General features: G+C 38.0%; 1 long non-coding RNA gene across 2 annotated transcripts; it reads right to left on the reverse strand.

The window, feature by feature from the left end:
- Positions 1-1,663: 1,663 nt before the first annotated feature.
- Positions 1,664-16,343, reverse strand: LOC125960609 (uncharacterized). 2 transcript variants are annotated; one of them, XR_007470419.1, is made up of 3 exons: positions 16,231-16,343; positions 8,869-9,036; positions 1,664-1,785 (listed from the first exon to the last, which is right to left on the reverse strand). It is a non-coding gene; the product is annotated as an uncharacterized LOC125960609 (long non-coding RNA). The 2 variants fall into 2 exon arrangements; XR_007470420.1 differs by lacking the exon at positions 16,231-16,343 and adding an exon at positions 9,601-9,620.
- Between the last annotated feature and the right edge of the window lie 2,955 nt (positions 16,344-19,298).

Raw genomic sequence — 19,298 nt, forward strand, 5'->3', positions numbered from 1 at the left:
TTTTGTCCTGTGAATCAGTTTAAATTAAGCACCCTCTGCATTATCTCTTTCCCTCTCAAAAGGAGAAGATATTTAAACTCATAGGCATAACTTTTAAAACAGAACTGACTTCTGAAGTGTAGCATAAAGTCACTGGCCACATACCTTGTATAATATAGTACATTATCTACTCTAAATATAGGTCTTTGTTATTATCACCTACAAAGTGTAGCAACTCGTACCCCGATTAAAGAGACTTCTGAAGGTGGTAGGAATAGAGAAGCCGAGTCAGAAAAAATGAAAACCCAAAAAAGCAAGAGTAGTTACCTGCAGAATAAAGAATGAGCAATTCTAACACAGTTTTGCTATATTTATCTCAATATTACTTTCTGTGTGGTCCTAAACTAGTTCTCTTGTTCACACAGGCAGCCAGAAATCTTCCACTAGGCCTAATAAAATAAAAAGGGAAAATTGCAGGGGAAAGATATAGCAAGACAGTAATCTATTGGTTTAGATAGATGAAATGCCTGCTGATACTGTTTATGGGAAATAAGTGTCATCCCTCCCTGCTAAACTTCACTATTTTCTAAAATGAACCCACTTTGAGATGTGATTTTTTTCTCCCACGTTAGACCAGTTGGATTCCATCGATCATAATTGTGACGGATAGCAAGTGATTTGTTTCATTACATTGTTAATGGCTGTAGTGGGAACATTTGAGCTATTACATGAAAAGCTGTGGTTGTGTCGTTGTGAAGCTTCCAAGGATAGAATTTTCTCTTCACTCTTTGTTTCTGCAATAGTCTCCCTTTCCCCTAACGGGGATGCACACTGAGTTTTAAATCCTTTTCCTCTTGGCTTGCGGGAGTTTGCTTTTTTCCTGTGTGTCATTGAAAAGTCTGGTATACACGTACTTTGTAGCCAGCCAAGACATGAAAGTGGCACAAGCAATATGCTGGAATTGATGTAAAAAGTTACCATTCCTGATAGACAAATGTGGAAAAGAAGACATGCAAAAAGGAACACATGCATCTGAAAAATTCTTATGAACCTCTCTACTTGGCCAAGTATCACCTCTTACCTGTGTGGATCTCTCTTATAAATCAGTAAAAAGCTGAGTGGAGCTGGGCCCGTCGAAGATAAAATGCATAGGATGATGAACAGCATTTGTCTGATATATTCACAAAGCAGGTGGGCTGGTTTATGCCTTTCATGACAAGCATAATCTAAAACAAATTTCAATCTTAACTTAAAGATATTTTAATGTGTCCATTTGACTCACAAGCTCAAGCTCACATTGAACTTAAAAGAAAACCCCTCAGAGCTCAGTTTTTAAAATGCATCAAGTAAGATTTTATATATTTTAAAATTAGTCCAGATGTCATCAAGTTAGTTCTTAATTAACCATTATCTCCCCTTGAATCAGTGACAGTGGTGGTTACCGCTGGGAGCAAGAGAGGCAGAGACACCTCTGAGTCATTTTAAAGGTGATTTTAACATTCTCAGCAACCTTCATCCCTAAGGGTAAAACCCTATGTAATGCAGGCATTGAAACCCTAGCCCTTTTGAATACAGGTCAAACGTATTCACTTCCCCAGTAGTTAAAAATTTTAAACTAACTTACAAACATATCTAAAAGTTGCTAACAAATATTTACCAGAAATTCGAAGATGAGAATCATTAATTTGAATCACCTTGAATTCAACGATGCTTCTCCTAAAGTTTAAAGTCCTTTCCTATAGGTTATATAATCCGTGTAACTATGCCATCCTTGGGAAATTGGTAGGAGAGTTGGTCTGTTTGCCCCTATTTTAGAAATGAGGAGAGAGAAAACCAAGTTGGTGACAAACTCAAGGTTATGCACTATCAGAACGAGAGCACACACTTTCAGCCTGTTCTCTGCCTTTAGACTGCCCACTGCCCTAGTGGATGCCTCTCCTCCCTTTGAGAACATACATATTCATGTGTTTGTAGTCAGCCGTGGATATTGACACAGACTACAATGAGTTGAAAAGAGAGGGGCAGCTAAAAGAACAATTAAGACTACTGAAAGAAAATAAGAAATTTAATAATTGAAATGTCTTCTATTTCTTAAAAAGAAAAAGAGAGTAGATGAACCAGATAAGATTCAAATAAAAAAAGAAAACAAAATACACGTAAAATGAAAACTGCAATTGGTTTTGTATCTTCAAATGCTTAACTTACAGGATGGGAGAACACACAATTTAGCTTGTTTGGGTTTAGTTCTCCTAATATATTCTACGGAGTAATTTATTTTCAGGAGAAGCCTCACTGCAGCGCTCCTATTATGATAATGGGAATTTATGCACATGAGTATTTGTGATCACATCGCAGAGCAATTTTTGGAAGAACTAAGGGGGAGGAATTAGCATTTTAAAAATAGGGATGAAGGCTTAAAATAAACCTCTAAATTTTCAATCTTTCACTCAGTCTATCTACACACACACACACACACACACACACACACAAAATTCCACAGTGAATTGTCTTATTTGGGCTAAGTGCTTCTCTGGTGAAGAACAAAACTTGCGAGTGAAAAACGGCATAATGCAGAGAATGCCTGCATGGATTTGTTGATGAGAAGGTGGCCGCCCCTGAGATTGGAAAACACAGCTCCTGCAGCCCCAGACCTCTCTGACCATGTTCACTTTGCTTACTCAGGAGCAGACAATGACAGGCAGGGACTTAGGGGGAGGGGATGAATCAAAGTCCCTCTTACCCTGTGTCTCTCTGCTAGAATTGCTGTCAGCCTGGTGAGGTGACATGAAGTAGGGGATCAATCCAGTAGACACAGGATGAAAATGTAAACAGGGATAAGCTCTCTGTGCAGGCACTCTCTTTCTCGCTCTCTTTCTTCCATCTCATTCTATCTTTTTACACAAATTCCAGGCATTTGAGAGGGTAGGTGTTTTTTGCTGTCTTGAACAAGAAAACGCTCAGCACTCAAAGTCACTGAACAGTAGGATCATCTTTAGGGCAAAGCCACACTGCTTTTCGTGAATCGTGTGTGGCGATTTCAAGATTGTGTTACAGAGTGTGCCAATATCAGTGTGTATATTAGATCACTGCAAATACAAATACCCTCGGGGAATATTCTTGCAAAGTCACAGCTTGGGCATATTAATGAAAATAAAGCTGATCGAAGTAGGTAAACTCATAGGTCCGTGCCCCAGTTTATGGGCACAAGTCAGCTGTCACTGGGTAGGCAAAGGGAGACATAATATTCCAGTCATTTCTCTAGTGGAAGGAACATTAGCCTACTCTCTCTCTTAATTGATATTCTGTGACTGAATCAAGCTCTGCTGATTGCTGACCAGCTCACACGTTCCCCATATGTCTCCAGATTGCTAAACTCAGAAATGTGAGACAGCATCACTGAGTTAGTCTGAGGACAGCCAACCTCAGTAGTGGTTGCTAGACCATTTGTTCCTATAAGGAACAGATAGGTGCAAATCAGGAGTCTGGAAAAATGTGTATTTTCACAATTTTCAATAAATTTATTATCTCATCTATAAGGCACGACTCAAGGATTCAAATTAATTTCACTGGACAAACATTATTAAATAGTGCCAATTTGCCAGAGTAGGTGAAATATACTGTACAAGAATTTTATTTTCTTCTTTTATATTTGTCCTTTGATGTACATTCCTGTTCTTATTTGCTTGTGAATAGTGGAAACAAAATTATGGATATAGTTAGCACAGATTAACTTCAGAGCAGAAAAGCTTGTATACTTCATCAATTGTTTACTAAAACTTGAGTTGTTAAAACTGAAAAGCAGAATGCAGAATTTCCTGTTCTCATCAGAGTCAAGGGCTAAAACTGTAACTTCTTCAATCACACATAAAGATATGCTAATATTTTACATTTTATTTTTGGAAAAAGTATCAAATATAATGCCAAAACCCCCAAGATGCGTGTTACTACTTTAAGATAATATCAGGGTGTATTCCCACATGCAAGGTCCTGAGCTCTTCTAAGTGTATTAATCACCCCAACAACCATACAGGGCAGGGACAGTTTTCATTCTCATTTTACAGATGAAAAAACAGGAGTTTATAAAGAGGTCAGAATCTTGTTCATTGCCCATAGCCCATCTGTGGGAGAGCTGTGATTTGAACCCAGGCAGTCTTGCACTGGAGCTCAAGTCTAATCTCTTTGCTATATGGATCCTTCAGTAACATTAAATAAATTCTTATAATTGAATCTGGCAATGTGTTTCATGTATTTTGAACATTGAGAATGTTTATCAAAATAGGAGAATGGGTACCATGTTTTAAACATAAATGCTTAAAAATGGATTGTATCTGAGGTTGCTGTTATGACATTGAAAAGTAACATATATACAAATATATTTAATCAATTTAACAAAAGAGACTTACCTTTTTATTAACCTACTTTTTATTATTTAAAAAAGGGAGAACATGCTAGGTTACTCACAGCAATTAGGGGTCTCATGTGTGTTTACATGGTTAGCAAGTGTAAATTATGCTGACCTGCTTAGGGCTTGCAAATAGCTTAGATATGATGATGGATCATGGTGTGACTTCCTGTGAGATCTCCTTGATTTTTGCTGAGAATATTTAAAAAGTAAAGGATGTGGCCTTCCCATAGGGATTATAACACTTCTTTGACTTAATCAGTTTGCTTTATGCTCTCAGAGAGAGAATTCTCTAGTTTCACTCATCTAGAGAAAACCATACTATTCTTGGTATTTGCAGTAGTGAAGAAAATCACTGTTTTCCTCAAGGGAAGCATTTGGTAAAAACTGTAAATAGTTTCTCAGCAAAATCTGATTCGTTAATGTAATCTTAAAAAGGAAAACCAAACAACAGGACAAAACAGATCTTATAAAATTTAATAACCTCAGTACGTAATCATGTAAACAGTAACCTCCCTCTCTCATTAAAATCAAGGAGAAAGAGCTCCTAGTTTGAAGGTGTTACCATAAAACACAATAAATTGTTCTAAAATATTTTGGAGGAATTACGGTGAAATTTTTCAAGAGATACAAATCCCTTCATTTAATGTATTGGCTTGTGCTGTTCTTGAAATCATTCCATTTCTCCATGATGAGATAGGAGCCATGAGTCTCGCTCACTTGTTTTATACAGTAGCGTTTGAACAGAGCTATCACTTACTGCATGTTTGCTCTGTGTCTCAAGAAAATAAAACAGCGAAATGAGTAATGCTTTATTACCACCAGAGTCTACTGAAAAGCAAATAATATTCTCAGGCCTAGAATGAAATCTTACTGAGTGTTGGTGAAGGAAAGGAAAAGAAAATGTAGAAAAAAAGATTTCCAGAATTTTATTAGGCAGACAGCTGAAACAGAGTCACAGGAAATGATTTGAAAGCATTGCTTGAAATAAAGTTTTTCTTTTCTGCTCATCAATTAAACGATTAGTGCACAATTCTCTCCTTTCTAGCAATGTTGAAGTTAGGGATGAGAATTCTTGATTTACTATTTTCTTCGTAATAAAGGCGGCGTCCAACTTGCAAATGGATTGTTTTACCAAAATGCATTTGTTAGATTGTTGTGTGGGACCCAAATGCCCTTTTCCAAAGAATCAATGTTATAAATCACTGTTTGATTTAAAGCTTGGTCCTCATAAGCCTAGTGAAAGCATAATGCTCCTCAGCTATACTACTGTAACTATTAGCCTGAAGTCTGAGGTCTGAGCTGGGGGTGACTCATTTTGAACTAGAAGAGGGAGGAAGAGACTTTTCTTCCCTTTTCCTGGGCACAAGGCAATTCCAGGATATGGTGACCATGCCTTCTGATTAAAACCTGGGGCATATGGCCCAACATAGGAAGTTGTTTTCTATGAAAAAAATAAAATTAGAAAATAAAAAATTTTCTCCAAGGACATTCTACAGATATATGGAGATGACTTTTAAAATCAGTACAACCCCAGAAAATCCAGCAGATGTGGACGCTCCACACTAGTAACATTTGGGGAGAGAAAGTTTTGCTTTGTTTGGTTTGGTTTTGAAAGCCCAGCTAGAAGCAGGAAGCCCAGAAGAGAGGTGATGGAGACTGGAATAAAGCCAAGCCAGAGGGAACAGAGAAGAGACCAATTTATTGATATGATAGATATTAAAAGTTGGAAATATCAAAACTTGGTCTTTTGGTGTGAGAGATAGGGAGGAGACAAGATGCTTGGGGGAGCTGACTAGCTGGACAGACTGAGGTTGGTGGTGGATCAAAATCATTGGCGGGGGCTTCCCTGGTGGCGCAGTGGTTGAGAGTCCGCCTGCCGATTCAGGGGATATGGGTTCGTGCCCCAGTCCGGGAAGATCCCACATGCCGCGGAGCGGCTGGGCCCGTGAGCCATGGCCGCTGAGCCTGCGCGTCCGGAGCCTGTGCTCCGCAACGGGAGAGGCCACGGCAGTGAGAGGCCCGCGTACCGCAAAAAAAAAAAAAAAAAAAAAAAAAATTGGCGGTAAAGGAAAATAAACCAATTAGCAGGGAAGATGAGTCTGCCCAAGGTCAGTTCTTTCAGCCACTCTTGCTTTAACACAGCTCCATTTTCTTCCCTACTTTGGACTTAACACATTCTCTAAAAAGCACTGAGATTTGGGCATTTGATCTTCACAACTATCCTAGGAGATTGTAGGTGATAACGAAGAATCAGAAAGGTTAAGTAACTTGCTCAAGATTATGGTTAAATGGCACTGAACTTGTATTAAAGAGATCTTTCTGACCAGTACTCTTTGCATTACTTAATCTTGCTACCTCTGTGTACACAACTAATCCTTCAATTCAATTCAATTCAATTAATTCATAAATTCAAAAAGTGTTTGATGAGTCCTTACAATAGGATATACTTGATACTGTCTCTAGGAATAGAGAGAACAAAGACATAGGTTCTGCCCTCCAGAAGTCTCATTAATGAGGTAGGCTTACAGAAATTTGAAAGCAAGCAAACCTCTCCTGAGAAAGAACCATATAAAGAAAGAAAGGAGTAGATAAACTTGATCCTCTGACTATAGGTGAGCAATATTTCCAGCAGAATTACTCACAGACCCTTGCTGTATCATTAAGTGGTGGCAAAACCTTGAAACTATCAACAAGATCTCTATATATCCCTGAGATGCAGGCAGTGCTGCTTTGGTGATGGTTGTCTCCTGTGGTGAAAAGAATGTAGACATTGAAGCCTAAGGACGTGGGCTTGAATTTCTGCTTAGTTAATTGTTAACAGTGTGACTTTGGGCCAGTCATTTAACCTCATGTGAAGTGGGTATAATGCTGTAAGAATTAGATGTGGTCTATATAAATAAAAATCCAACCTAGTGGCTACTATTATTACTACTATTAATAATAGTAGTATACTACTATTATTATATTTAGTATTATTAGATACTGCTCACCCACTTCTGAATGGCAAATGGGACAATTTAACCATGTTAAGGACCCCAGTTTATCAGACGCATGTGGCTGAGCAGGAGGTAGCAGACATACCAGAAGTGAAGCCTTTTAAGTGACTAATATGGGGGAGGGGGTTCTGGCAATGTGTGGGTGAGATGAGGTAGTTGGTAGCTGTGGAAGAATCCAGGAGAAGTCCCAGAACTCAGGAACAGTTAACAGTGATGACGCCCAAAGGATAGAGTCAGGCAAAGGAGGGGTGAAGAGGGAAGGGCAGAAGTCCCATCGTAATTCATTCATGACCACGTTGGCAAATTCACTCATCTATTCCTTTAGTCCCTCAACAAATATTCACTGAACACCAGCTATGTGCTAAGTATTGCTATAAGCTGCAGGGATGAGGTGCTAAATAAGGTAGTCAAGAATCCTGTCCTCACAGAATTCACAGTCTAATGGAGGTAAGAGAGATAAAGTAAACCGGAAATAGTCAAGGTAAGAGAAATCAAAGTGAAGATGTGCTAAAGCACAGAGACTCCAAATTGGAATGTATGGGAACAAAACACTAAAACTCTCTTTATATGCTGTTTGTGTCTATAAATTCATACTATTTAATTAACACTCTCCTAACACAGAGAGTGCAGCTGCTCCTGGGTCTGGTGTGCACAGTAGATGATGCCCTGTGTCCTGAGAGAAGGGTGGGAGCTCTGGTCCCTGGGGACTAGCAGAAGTGTTCTCCCTTTCCCTCTCCCCATCTCTCTCTCTCTCCTTCTCTCTCTCTCCCTCTCTTTTTCCCTTGCTCTCACTACTGCACTATTTATTCATCTTCTCTGATAGATCTGAGACCTGGACCCCTTATATGGCACTCTTTTCAGCCACACTGATATAAAAATGACAACCTAAACATATGTAACAAGAAATTGGCCAATATGTTTTCATATTATCAGTAAAGTTTGAAACGTGTATATATAGGCACAATGAACCTCACCCTGAGTGTAAATTTTACATTGTTTTTATAGGCCCTATAGACATGGCATAGAGGTCATTTATGTAATGAAATAAAATATAATGTAATAAAATGAAAGTAATAAGATAAACAACTTAAAATCAGACTTTACAGTTGCTGTATCAAAAATATTAAACAAGATTCTCTACCATGAACACAACCTTCTACATAAAATCAAGAAGTGTGCTCTCATCACACACCGTGTCTGCTGGCACCTTGATCTTGGACTTCCCAGGATTGTGAGAAATATATGTTTGTTGTATAAAAAAAATTAAACAAGATTTTCAAAAATAATGAAGCACAGTCAATCACAGTGTTCTCAGCTAAAAATTAAAATTATTTTGGAGAGAGCAAAATTTTATTTACTTAATAAAATAAATATCTTTAAAAAAAAGCTATAATATCATATAACAAATAATATATCTAAAACATGTTCCAGAAACATAATGTTTTAATAAAAGTGTAGTATTACTTTCATGAGTTAAATTTCACTTACCCTCCACTCTGGAAATGAAAGCATTCGTATTTTTACTATCAGCATTTGCTCAGCTATTTATAATCACTTAGAGACATCAACATCAGGTTTAGAGACATTTTCTTCTTTTATCTTTTCTTCATTCATTCTTTTTTCTTTTTTAAATTACCTACTGGGTTAAGACATTATCTAAAAAAAAAAAAAAAAAGAGATCACCCAAATAATGAAATACTCAAACTAGTTTGGACACAAACCACAGTTTTAGTTCTAAACTTCATTGAATTTTTAAATTTCTCCTAATTCTCCTCGTATACCGGTGTTAGGATAAAGTACATGGAGTGTTGAGGTAGAGCAGAGGTAGGGTGAATTATGAAGCTGCATATCTACGTTCTCCAGCCTTCTTCCTCTCAAGTAACAGCCCTTGAAATTTTTGCCTGGCATAAAACGGGGTAGAAATTTTTCGCCTGTCTGAAGACAGGAGCTGGACGAGATAATCCATTGTGAAACCTGGGTGTTTAGGCTGTATCCTAAATGGTCAGTAAAATCATTAGGAGAGTCTCCTAAAGTTGTTGAGTTATTCGTTTTAAAATTTTTTAGCTATGAATATGAGCATCAACTCATCAGTTTTGGCTTGGACTTCAGTCCTATATCTAAAGAATAAATAATATAAATTTAATTATCTTCATCTAAATTGACCACCAAAGCAGTAGTCATTTTGGTTATTCCTGGATCACTCAGTAAACCATATTTTACCTTATTAGTAATATGGAAGTTTTAGAGATGAAATCCATTGGCTTTTGAATGCACAGACCACACGAATTATCCACTTTCTTTTGACATGCATTTAACCCCAGGAACGGTTGTGAATTTAGTAGTGGTCAGAGGACAGGGACGGTCCCTACGTAGAGTTCCACGGCCCTAGCAGGCCTTCATTAGAACCTTGCTCCTGAACTCACTGGCCCAGAAATGGGCAACACTTTACACTAACTGGCGAGATAGGATCATTCAAAGCGAGGGCTGGAACATAGCCATTGTGCCAGCACAGAAGTGTCGTGGCTCATCACAGCATAACCTTCCCAGGCTGTAGTTCCCTGGAGAATGAATGACAGATTCCTGAGCTGCTGTTGTACAGTGGACCGAAGAGAAGCAAAGGCAGGCAAAGGAAAAGAAAATAGAAAAGCCTGGAAGTTTTCCTAGCTGCTGAAAGTCCAAGCACGTGGTGGGGTTGGGGACCATTGGGGGTAGACAGAGCAGTTTGGCATGCTGCAGTCAGAAGCGTGTGGATCTTTTTAAATAAAATATCTGGGCAGTCGACAAGTCTAAGAGATACTGAAAAGTAAAGAGCCATCTCTATATGTGGGAAGCATTATTGTACATTGGTTTCTTCCTCAACTCTTACATTTGGAGAGCAATCATGATGAGGTATGTCATCTTCAAATACTGAGGACAGTGGCAAGCTGTGAAGTGGTTTCGGGAGAACTTTTCTCATGTGTGAGATCTGGCCTAACAAATAAACAAAAATAATGCCACTAGGTGAAATAATACATTATTAGAAATTCATCATTTTATAGCATCCATGGTTTTTATGTTGAATAATACTGTGGGGAAGAGAAGACTTCTAATCAGGGCGGTAACTCCTCTTCAGAAAATATATTTATATTTTGCTTTTAAAAAAAAGGGTAGTAGGCGCTTCCCTGGTGGCAGAGTGGTTAAGAATCCACCTGCCAATTCAGGGGACAGGGGTTCGAGCCCTGGTCTGGGAAGATCCCACATGCCACAGAGCAACGAAGCCCGTGTGCCACAACTACCGAGCCTGTGCTCTAGAGCCTGTGCTCCACAACAAGAGGAGCCACCACAATGAGAAGCCCGTGCTCCGCAAAGAAGAGTAGCCCCCACTTGCCACAACTAGAGAAAGCCCATGTGCAGCAACGAAGACCCAACACAGCCAAAAATAAATAAATTTATTAAAAAAAAAAAAGGGTAGTAGTCTTTTGGTTCAAAATGTAAACAGTAGCATATATCAAAGAACGGATAAAGATATTGAGATTATAGTCTCTGTGTAACTTTAAAATTTTTATCTTGGCATATTTAAACGCTAGTCTTGAGGTTTGTGTTTCATGTGAAATTTCTTCAGTCATCTCGAGGGGCTGTTACACACCTTCCAATCTTCCTGTAATTAAGGCAGTAGTTTTGTTGTCATCTTGTCACAACTCATGAGAAAAACTGAAAACTCAAGAGCATATTCAGTAGTAAGTCAGTATTAGACAGCTATATGTAATTTGACTTTGCATCTTGAGGCGCTTCACTACACTTGTGAAGAGTCAGCTATTCCTTTCCCATTAACTACTTTTTCCCTCTAAAGATTCTTTTTTTTTTCTTAAAGTTTCTAAGGGGCATCTTCCAGGATATTCCAGGAACTCAGGTGTTGGTAAATCTAGCAACAAACTCAATTTAATTTTTCTAGGATTCACTAAAATTAAGACTTTACTGTCTAGTTTTAATGGAATTCTAAGTAATATATTATTATAAAATTAAGTCAGAGCTCATTTGGATGAATTTGTAACTAACCCATAATGTTGGCAATCATGTACTGAGAAATTCTTTTGTAATATTTAATGTTTTCTGGTAAAAAAACCCCCAGATCCTTTCATATAGAGAAAGATAATGTGGAATTTAAAACAATAAATTATAAACTTGTATTTATTATTTGATAAGCCTTAGGCAGAGCCATGTACACATTAAAAATATTTTCTTTGCTCATATTACTTCTAAACATTGAAAATATGTTGCAAATTTCTAGAGGTTAGATAATGACCAATAATTCATTACTAAACCAAAAGGGCCTTCAAGGAGAATCCCAAAGACCTGAATTTATTTGGTTTTATTGTAACTTAGAGCAGAGATCTATTATCGACACAGTGAACACAGCTGGAGAACAAAATTATAATTGGAGATGTAGTAGGCAGAGTGACATTAAATCCCCAAATATAAGAAATCTCACAATGACTTCACAGATATAAAATTGGTCATGACTGGGAAGAGCACTGTGGATTAAAAAGACCTGAGAACTGGGCTTCCCTGGTGGCGCAGTGGTTGAGAGTCCGCCTGCCGATGCAGGGGACACGGGTTTGTGCCCTGGTCCGGGAAGATCCCACATGCCGCGGAGCGGCTGGGCCCGTGAACCATGGCCGCTGAGCCTGCGCGCCCGCAGCCTGTGCTCCGCAATGGGAGAGGCCACAGCAGTGAGAGGCCCGCGTACCGCAAAAAACAAACAAAAAGACCTGAGAACTAACCATGAGTCAGTAATGCCTGTAGGTAGGAGATTATTGGTCTTGAAAAATGTATAGATAAGGACATAGCATCAAAGGCCCCACAGAGTGACTCTCCCTGTATCCAACATTGTTTGCCTGACTTTGAACTCTATATTTTAATCAGCTGACAAGAGCATAAAGGGGAAAAGTGGAAATAATGAAAGTACTGAAAACTGGGTAACAAAAGAATAGCAAAATGACTGGGGTTACTTGGTCTGTATAAGAGAAGGGGGATGATGATAATATTGTTGAGTACATATAGTGATACCATGTGTATGGGAGAGTATAAATTGTTTATCATTAGTACCAAATCTAGACTGTAATGTAATTGTTTTGAAATAATCTGTAATATTTTTCCCCTTAGAAAAAACTTTTTGATTAAAAAACAAAAGCCCTGGGACTTCTGAGTAAGTTAAGGGGGACAAAGGAGACTGATTAATTTACTGTTCATGAAATGCATACAAAGTTAAGTTCTTCACTTAAAATGGATAGATGAGATTCTTGGAAGAAATGGGACATCTGATGCACTTTGAATCGTTTCCAGGCCTTTTATCTTTGTGACAGCTGTAGCCAAAGTCAAAATTTTAGTCATTCCAATCCAGCTTTTTGAGCTCTGTAGACCCATGTGCCTTTAACAAGTAAAAAGAAATATTATAATGCCCTGAGAGGTACCTGATTCAGTTTCAGTGTAATTACCTTCCTGTTTCTCCTGCCTCTTTCTGCCATCCTTTATTTCTGACTTCCATGTTATACAATGCACCTGTCATTTAACTTTCTGTGCTTTCTCAGCTTTGGAACAGTTGGTGGTAATCCAAACCTAACAGCAAGCATCATTCTGTAAAGAACAATGCTTTCTTCCTTCTTATCTTCTATTTTCTTTTCTTTTTAAAAACTAATTTCTAAATGAAGAAAGACAAATTGCTACCCAGTTTCTGTCACCTGTTCATTTCTTACTGTTATGTCTGCTTTCAGGTTTCTCCATGGAGTATCTTTGATGCTATTCCTCCTAGAGCCAGGAAAAATCATCTCCTGCCTAAAATATTTTTTTCTGCAACATTCATTCTTGTCTGGAGATATGACACATTCATTTTGACATTTGGTGATAGAGGAGCTGAGACCAGCACTCACAAGACCGAGATTCTTGAGAAGGTGGAGATTAGGATCTTTGAGAGAGAATCTTAATCTTATAATGTAGGAGGCAGAAATTTTTACATCTGAGATCAAACTTGATGAAAATGCACTTTAACAATTACCGTTACGCAAAACATTGTTAATTTCATATATATGAACGTAGCATCAAGGACTTCAGCGAGTGACCTCTGCTGTTAACTGTGACCTCTTCAAATAATTTTGACTTTTATTTAAGCTTTATTTTACCCTGGGGAATATTCTCCATCTTTTGAAGAAGTTATGCTTCTTGTGTGATCTCATATATTATACTGGTCATAGCCTCATTCTGATCTTTAGAATGACCTGAAGATTTGGAAATGAATTCATGAGGTTAAGAGAAAATTTAAAATATCCCCATGGATTTATTTATTTTCTCTTTTTTACCAATAAAACTCAACATTGAAATAAAGGAATAGTTTAAAAGCAATTTTATTTATTTTAAAAAGCTACATTATCTTTTAAGTTTATTTTTCACCTTTATTCAGTTTTATTTCTTATTTCCTTATTCTTCTGCTTTTGGTTATCAGATACTTTTATCATTGCCTCCCTCCAACTCAAACTGTTACCTATTTCTATTCCATATACAGTTAATATTTACTCTGTTTAAGGATGTTATCAACTTCATGTTTTCAAGTCCTACTTTCTAAAAATATTTTAGTGAAATATTTCTAAAGATGAAAAATACTGTAAAGGTCAAACTACTTCATATACTTCCCACTTCAAAGGTTTTTCTATTTAATTCTAAGGTAAAATCATCTCGATTTTTTTTCCCCAAAGTGCTTTTCTGTAGTCAATATAAGAAATAAAATTAAAAATTTTAATTTATATAATGCTGAAGAGAAAACTGTCATCAGACTTGCTTATTAGTTTGCTTTTATTTAGATTCAGCTTTCAAGATATAAGAAACATTTCCTCTGTTCTTCCTACATGAATATTTGTGAACTGGTTGCCACCAAGTAGCAGGTTGTGTTATAATGTATCATACGCATACATTTAAGGCTTCTTTCATCATTAAAGGAGTCACTATCTTTAATTTTTGTAAGGGTTCTTAATTATTGGTGCTTATTTCATATTTTGATTAATTTTGGTTTTTAATTTCCACTACCTGTCATGGCATGTTTTGCCATGATCTTTCAGTTGGGTGCTATTTTAATTATTATTCCAGGGATTCATTTTCTCATTTATCATTACCTCAGTCCTTTTAGGTGCTTTCAGAGGGCTAATATCAACTTTCAAGGATAAAGTGTGAAGAACAGATTGCCTTCACACATTGATAATTTTGAAGATTTACAAACAAATTTAAAAATATGATTTCCATTAGTGCACTTAATAAAATTTGCTACAATTTAAGTAGTATAATCCTTGAAGTTTGCATTAGCAAAGTCCTGTGTCCCTACCTCCTGTGTAACAAGAGAAGCCCAGAAAGTTAAAAGGCACTAACTGGGCCAAGGAGGAAAAAGAGTTGAGAAATGTTTATGAGGTAAACTTAGAAGGACTTGATGAGGGTCTGTAAGGGAAGGAAGGAAGGAAGGAAGGAAGGAAGGAAGGAAGGAAGAGTGGAAGGGAGGGAGGAAGAAGGGAATTTTAGAATGACCCCTAGTACTCTGAGTTAGAAACATCCTAAGGAGCAGTAAGTTTTGACATGAATAGGGTAGACGGAGGAAGAAATGATGAGAGAAATTTTGGACCATTTTGAAAATGTGGAAATATCTCTGGCACAGCCAAGGAGAGATATCTCGTAACATTTATATTCAATTCTGAAACTCAGAGAACACCCTAGGGCTAGAGATGGCAGATATAAGTATATAAGTTGTAGTTATAACCTTGAGCATGGATGAGACAGCCCCCCTGCCCTCATCCCTAACCCCTACCCCCAACACACACACATCACTATGGACAATGTGCAGAGCAATCAACCACAGAGGGAGCCCAAGAACACTGGGGTTTTTTTTTGTTTCTTTTTTTTTTTTTTCCGTACGCGGGCCTCTCACTGTTGTGGCCTGTCCCGTTGTGGAGCACAGGCTCCGGACGTGCAGGCTCAGCGGCCATGGCTCACGGGCCCAGATGCTCCGCGGCACGTGGGATCTTCCCGGACCGGGGCACGAACCCGTGTCCCCTGCAACGGCAGGCGGACTCCCAACCACTGCGCCACCAGGGAATCCCGGAACACTGGTTTTTAAAATGGGAGCAGAGGAAAGGATTTGGCATCAAGAGAAAGATAAGAGAAGAAACTGGAATGAACTATGCCAAGGAATTCCTGCAAATAAAGAGTTTCTAAAAAGAAAGAAGGTTCAAAACTGACCAAGTTAGAAAAGTTTTAGTTAAGTGGTGTGATTGAAAGCAGAGGCAGTGTAAACCACACACGGAAGCAAGCTGGCTGACTGAGAGAGTGGGAAGAGCTGGGCACTTGTTAGAGAGAAACACCGGGCTGATGAGATTTTCCTTTCTTTTAGTGAGGGAAAAACTTGAGCATGCTTACAGAGTACAGGGAAAATATCAGTAGAGAAGGAGAGCTTTGAAATTCAGGGATAACAGAAACAGCTCCCTAAGAAGCTTTTCCTAGCACTCCATCTTCTTAATTCCCTTCTACTTGCAGCATGGATTGAGTATCCCTTCTATCTGTACTTGTGACTCTTTACATATATATTAGACAATTACCTATTTATTTGTCAGTATATCCCGGTGGAGAAGTGGGGGCCCTATTTAGTTCGTCTTTAAACCTCTTTTGCTTAGAGCCATGTTTATTGAAGGAAGAGACAGAAAGACACATGTTAGAGAGCAGAGAAACAGGATCCGTCAACCAAGGGGACTCTTCATAATATTTTGAAATTTGAGTGAAATGATAAAGATGGGCTTAAATCTTGAGTCGAGTTTACAGAGTTCAGACCGTGCTCTTACTTACCACGTTTGCAGACCCAGATCAATTTCACCTCTAGGGTATCTGACTTTAATTTTTTAGACTCTTTCCTGCTAGCCTCATTTTTTGTGTTCTTTACTTCAGAGGCACACTCCTAGCTGTACAGAGCATGTAGAGAGAATATATAACAAGTAGTAGTGGTGAATGAGACCATCAAATAAAAACATTCTGAAACACAGAAACCTATGAGTATCTGAACTAATTAAAAGCCCTCCAGGTCACTTTGTACAGGGAGCAGCAACAACAAAACAACTCTGTTTCACAATCAAGAGCTACTTGTTTTGTCCTGAGCAGCTATTTCTTAAATTAAAGCTGTTGGTCACAAATTAGACAAGGTAAGAAACTGGGGATTATAGTCTACTCATCAGCGATACTTTTAGCCCCCTAAAAGAAAGAAAAAGTAAATGTATGCCCGTTGATTGTGAATCGATAGCGTCATCTTCATTTGCGAAGGACAGCGCATTAGAACATGTTGATTTAGAGTTCCTTATTCCTGTTGAATAAACACACAGGTTGCTAATCATCAGCTACTAAATATATTTTCCAAAGGTGAACAAAAGAAGTGGGCAATTTGATGCTTCTTAATTAAGCTCACAACACAGAATTTTTTTATACTCTTAAAAGCATTTGTTTCTGAAAGCTAAATGAGTATAGATTTCTAAAAGAAAGATTCCCATCCCCCCAACACACCAACAGCTGTGAGTGATTCTGGCTAGTAAATTATATGCTATCCTCTACATTGCCTTGTAGATGACCTCAACCCTGACCTTGATACAGCAGTATTTCTAAGAATAATAATTTATTCTCTGTGTTAGATGAACTAAGCGCATGGTGATTCTCAGCTATAATTCCATACTATTTACTGAAAAACTGGTCCTATATATTCAGATAAATTATAGGTGGAGGAAGAGAGAAAGACAGAGACAGACACAGATAGGAGACATATAGACAGATTTAAAAATAGAAGCATAGATGGATTGGAGGGAAGGTGACCAGGAGGTAGGCAGGGATAAATAGCTATCTTAGTAGTCATCTAGCTAGTGTGGTTTCATATATGTGAATTTTTTCTAATTCCATGCACATTAATTAATTTTTTATTTGTTTTTAATTTTAAAAATCTATTTAACCCAAGACATGCAAAATATTATCACTTTAAAATGTTGCTATAAAAATTATTGATATTTTACAGTTAATTTCTCATACTAATTCTTTTTTTTAACATCTTTATTAGAGTATAATTGCTTTACAATGGTGTGTCAGTTTCTGCTTTATAACAAAGTGAATCAGTTATACATGTACATATGTTCCCATATCTCTTCCCTCTTGCATCTCCCTCCCTCCCACCCTCCCTATCCCACCCCTCTAGGTGGTCACAAAGCACTGAGCTGATCTCCCTGCATGCACATTAATTTAGTGTTACTACACCTTATGTCAGACTTCAAAACCTGTTTTCCATTTGTAGGGTTATAGCCACAGATATAGGTATAGATATAGACATAATCTCTGAGGACTTTATAAGGTCATAACACTAATTTACATTCATAGAATTTCTATACCTTAGATTAACATACCTGCAATGAAAATTCCACAATGGTTATACTGACCCATAAACATTTCCATATATCACAGCTCACTTTGGCCCATTTTAAAGCTTTGTTTACGTATATGTAAAGCTCTACATTAATGTTTTGTATTCTGAAAATTTCACCCGCACAGCACCACTCACTTAATTGCACTAATTATTATTCACACATTAGCGCCTATTAGTCAGCATGGGTTTTTTCTCCATTTTTTTAGAATGTTTTAGCCAGCATTCAGATTGCACTTACTTGGCAGAAACGACTTGTTATAGTGGTTTTCAAAATCTGGCAGTAAGCCTAAGAAGCAACCTCTTTTGCTGTCTGAGTTTCCTGTTCCAGTCATCGTTACAGATCTAGACAATCTGTTAAACTCATTGAAACTTGATGGGGAAAACGGTGGAGAGGAACTTCAGAAGGTCCCCAAATTCTGTTGTCAAAGCAATGGAGAACAATTTTCTAGTAAATGGGGCTTCAATTATACTGTGTTTGATATGCAATTACTGGTAGGAATTCATCCTTTATAAAATGTTATAGATTTGTTTTTAGTCAGTGTTATTTCACAGAAATCTTAGAATAACATTTAAGCATACTCAGGGGCATGACCTGCCTAAACTGGATCCCAAATATAATATATATTAAGATAGAACATTGAAGTTGTCTATAATGAAGATTGAGATTACTCTAATTTAAGAATTTCGGTACATATAGTAATAATGAAGTTGAAGTAAATTATAAATACTATATGTAGCTTGCTGGGGATACTAACTTAAGAGCTGGCATTGATAGAGAGGCTATTGCATTAATTACTATTTCCTGTACAATAATAGCGGGCACTTTTATTTTTCTAAACTCTATTAATTAAAAATCTTTCTTTTGGCGGTTTAAAAAAAAACCCTCTCAGGGCTTCCCTGGTGGCGCAGTGGTTGAGAGTCCGCCTGCCGATGCAGGGGACGTGGGTTCGTGCCCCAGTCCGGGAAGATCCCACATGCCACGGAGCAGCTGGGCCCGTGAGCCATGGCCGCTGAGTCTGTGTGTCCGGAGCCTGTGCTCCGCAACGGGAGAGGCCACAACAGTGAGAGGCCCGTGTACCGCAAAACAAAACAAAACAAAACAAAAAAACCCTCTCATTTTATGGACTGAATTCCTAGAAGGAAACAACAGATTTGTAGACAATAGAAGCAATAAAACAAACCATCACATTCTCCCATATGCTCAGTTTAGTTGACACTGCATCTTGCTGAATCTCAGACTTAGAGGGACTTTAAAGAAAACGCCAGTAGAGGAGGAGAGGTTGAAGATTCATGAGTGTCTTAGTCCATTTGGTCACCTGTAACAAAGTGCCATAGCCTGGATGGCTTATAAACAAAAGAAATTGATTGCTCACAGTTCTGGAGGCTGGAAGTCTGAGTTCAGGGTACCAGCATGGCTGGGTTCTGGTCAGGTCCCTTTTCTGTGTTGCAGACTTCCTTCTTC

The sequence above is a fragment of the Orcinus orca genome, chromosome 12 (genome assembly GCF_937001465.1).
Source record: "Orcinus orca chromosome 12, mOrcOrc1.1, whole genome shotgun sequence".
Classification (NCBI taxonomy): Eukaryota; Metazoa; Chordata; class Mammalia; order Artiodactyla; family Delphinidae; genus Orcinus; species Orcinus orca.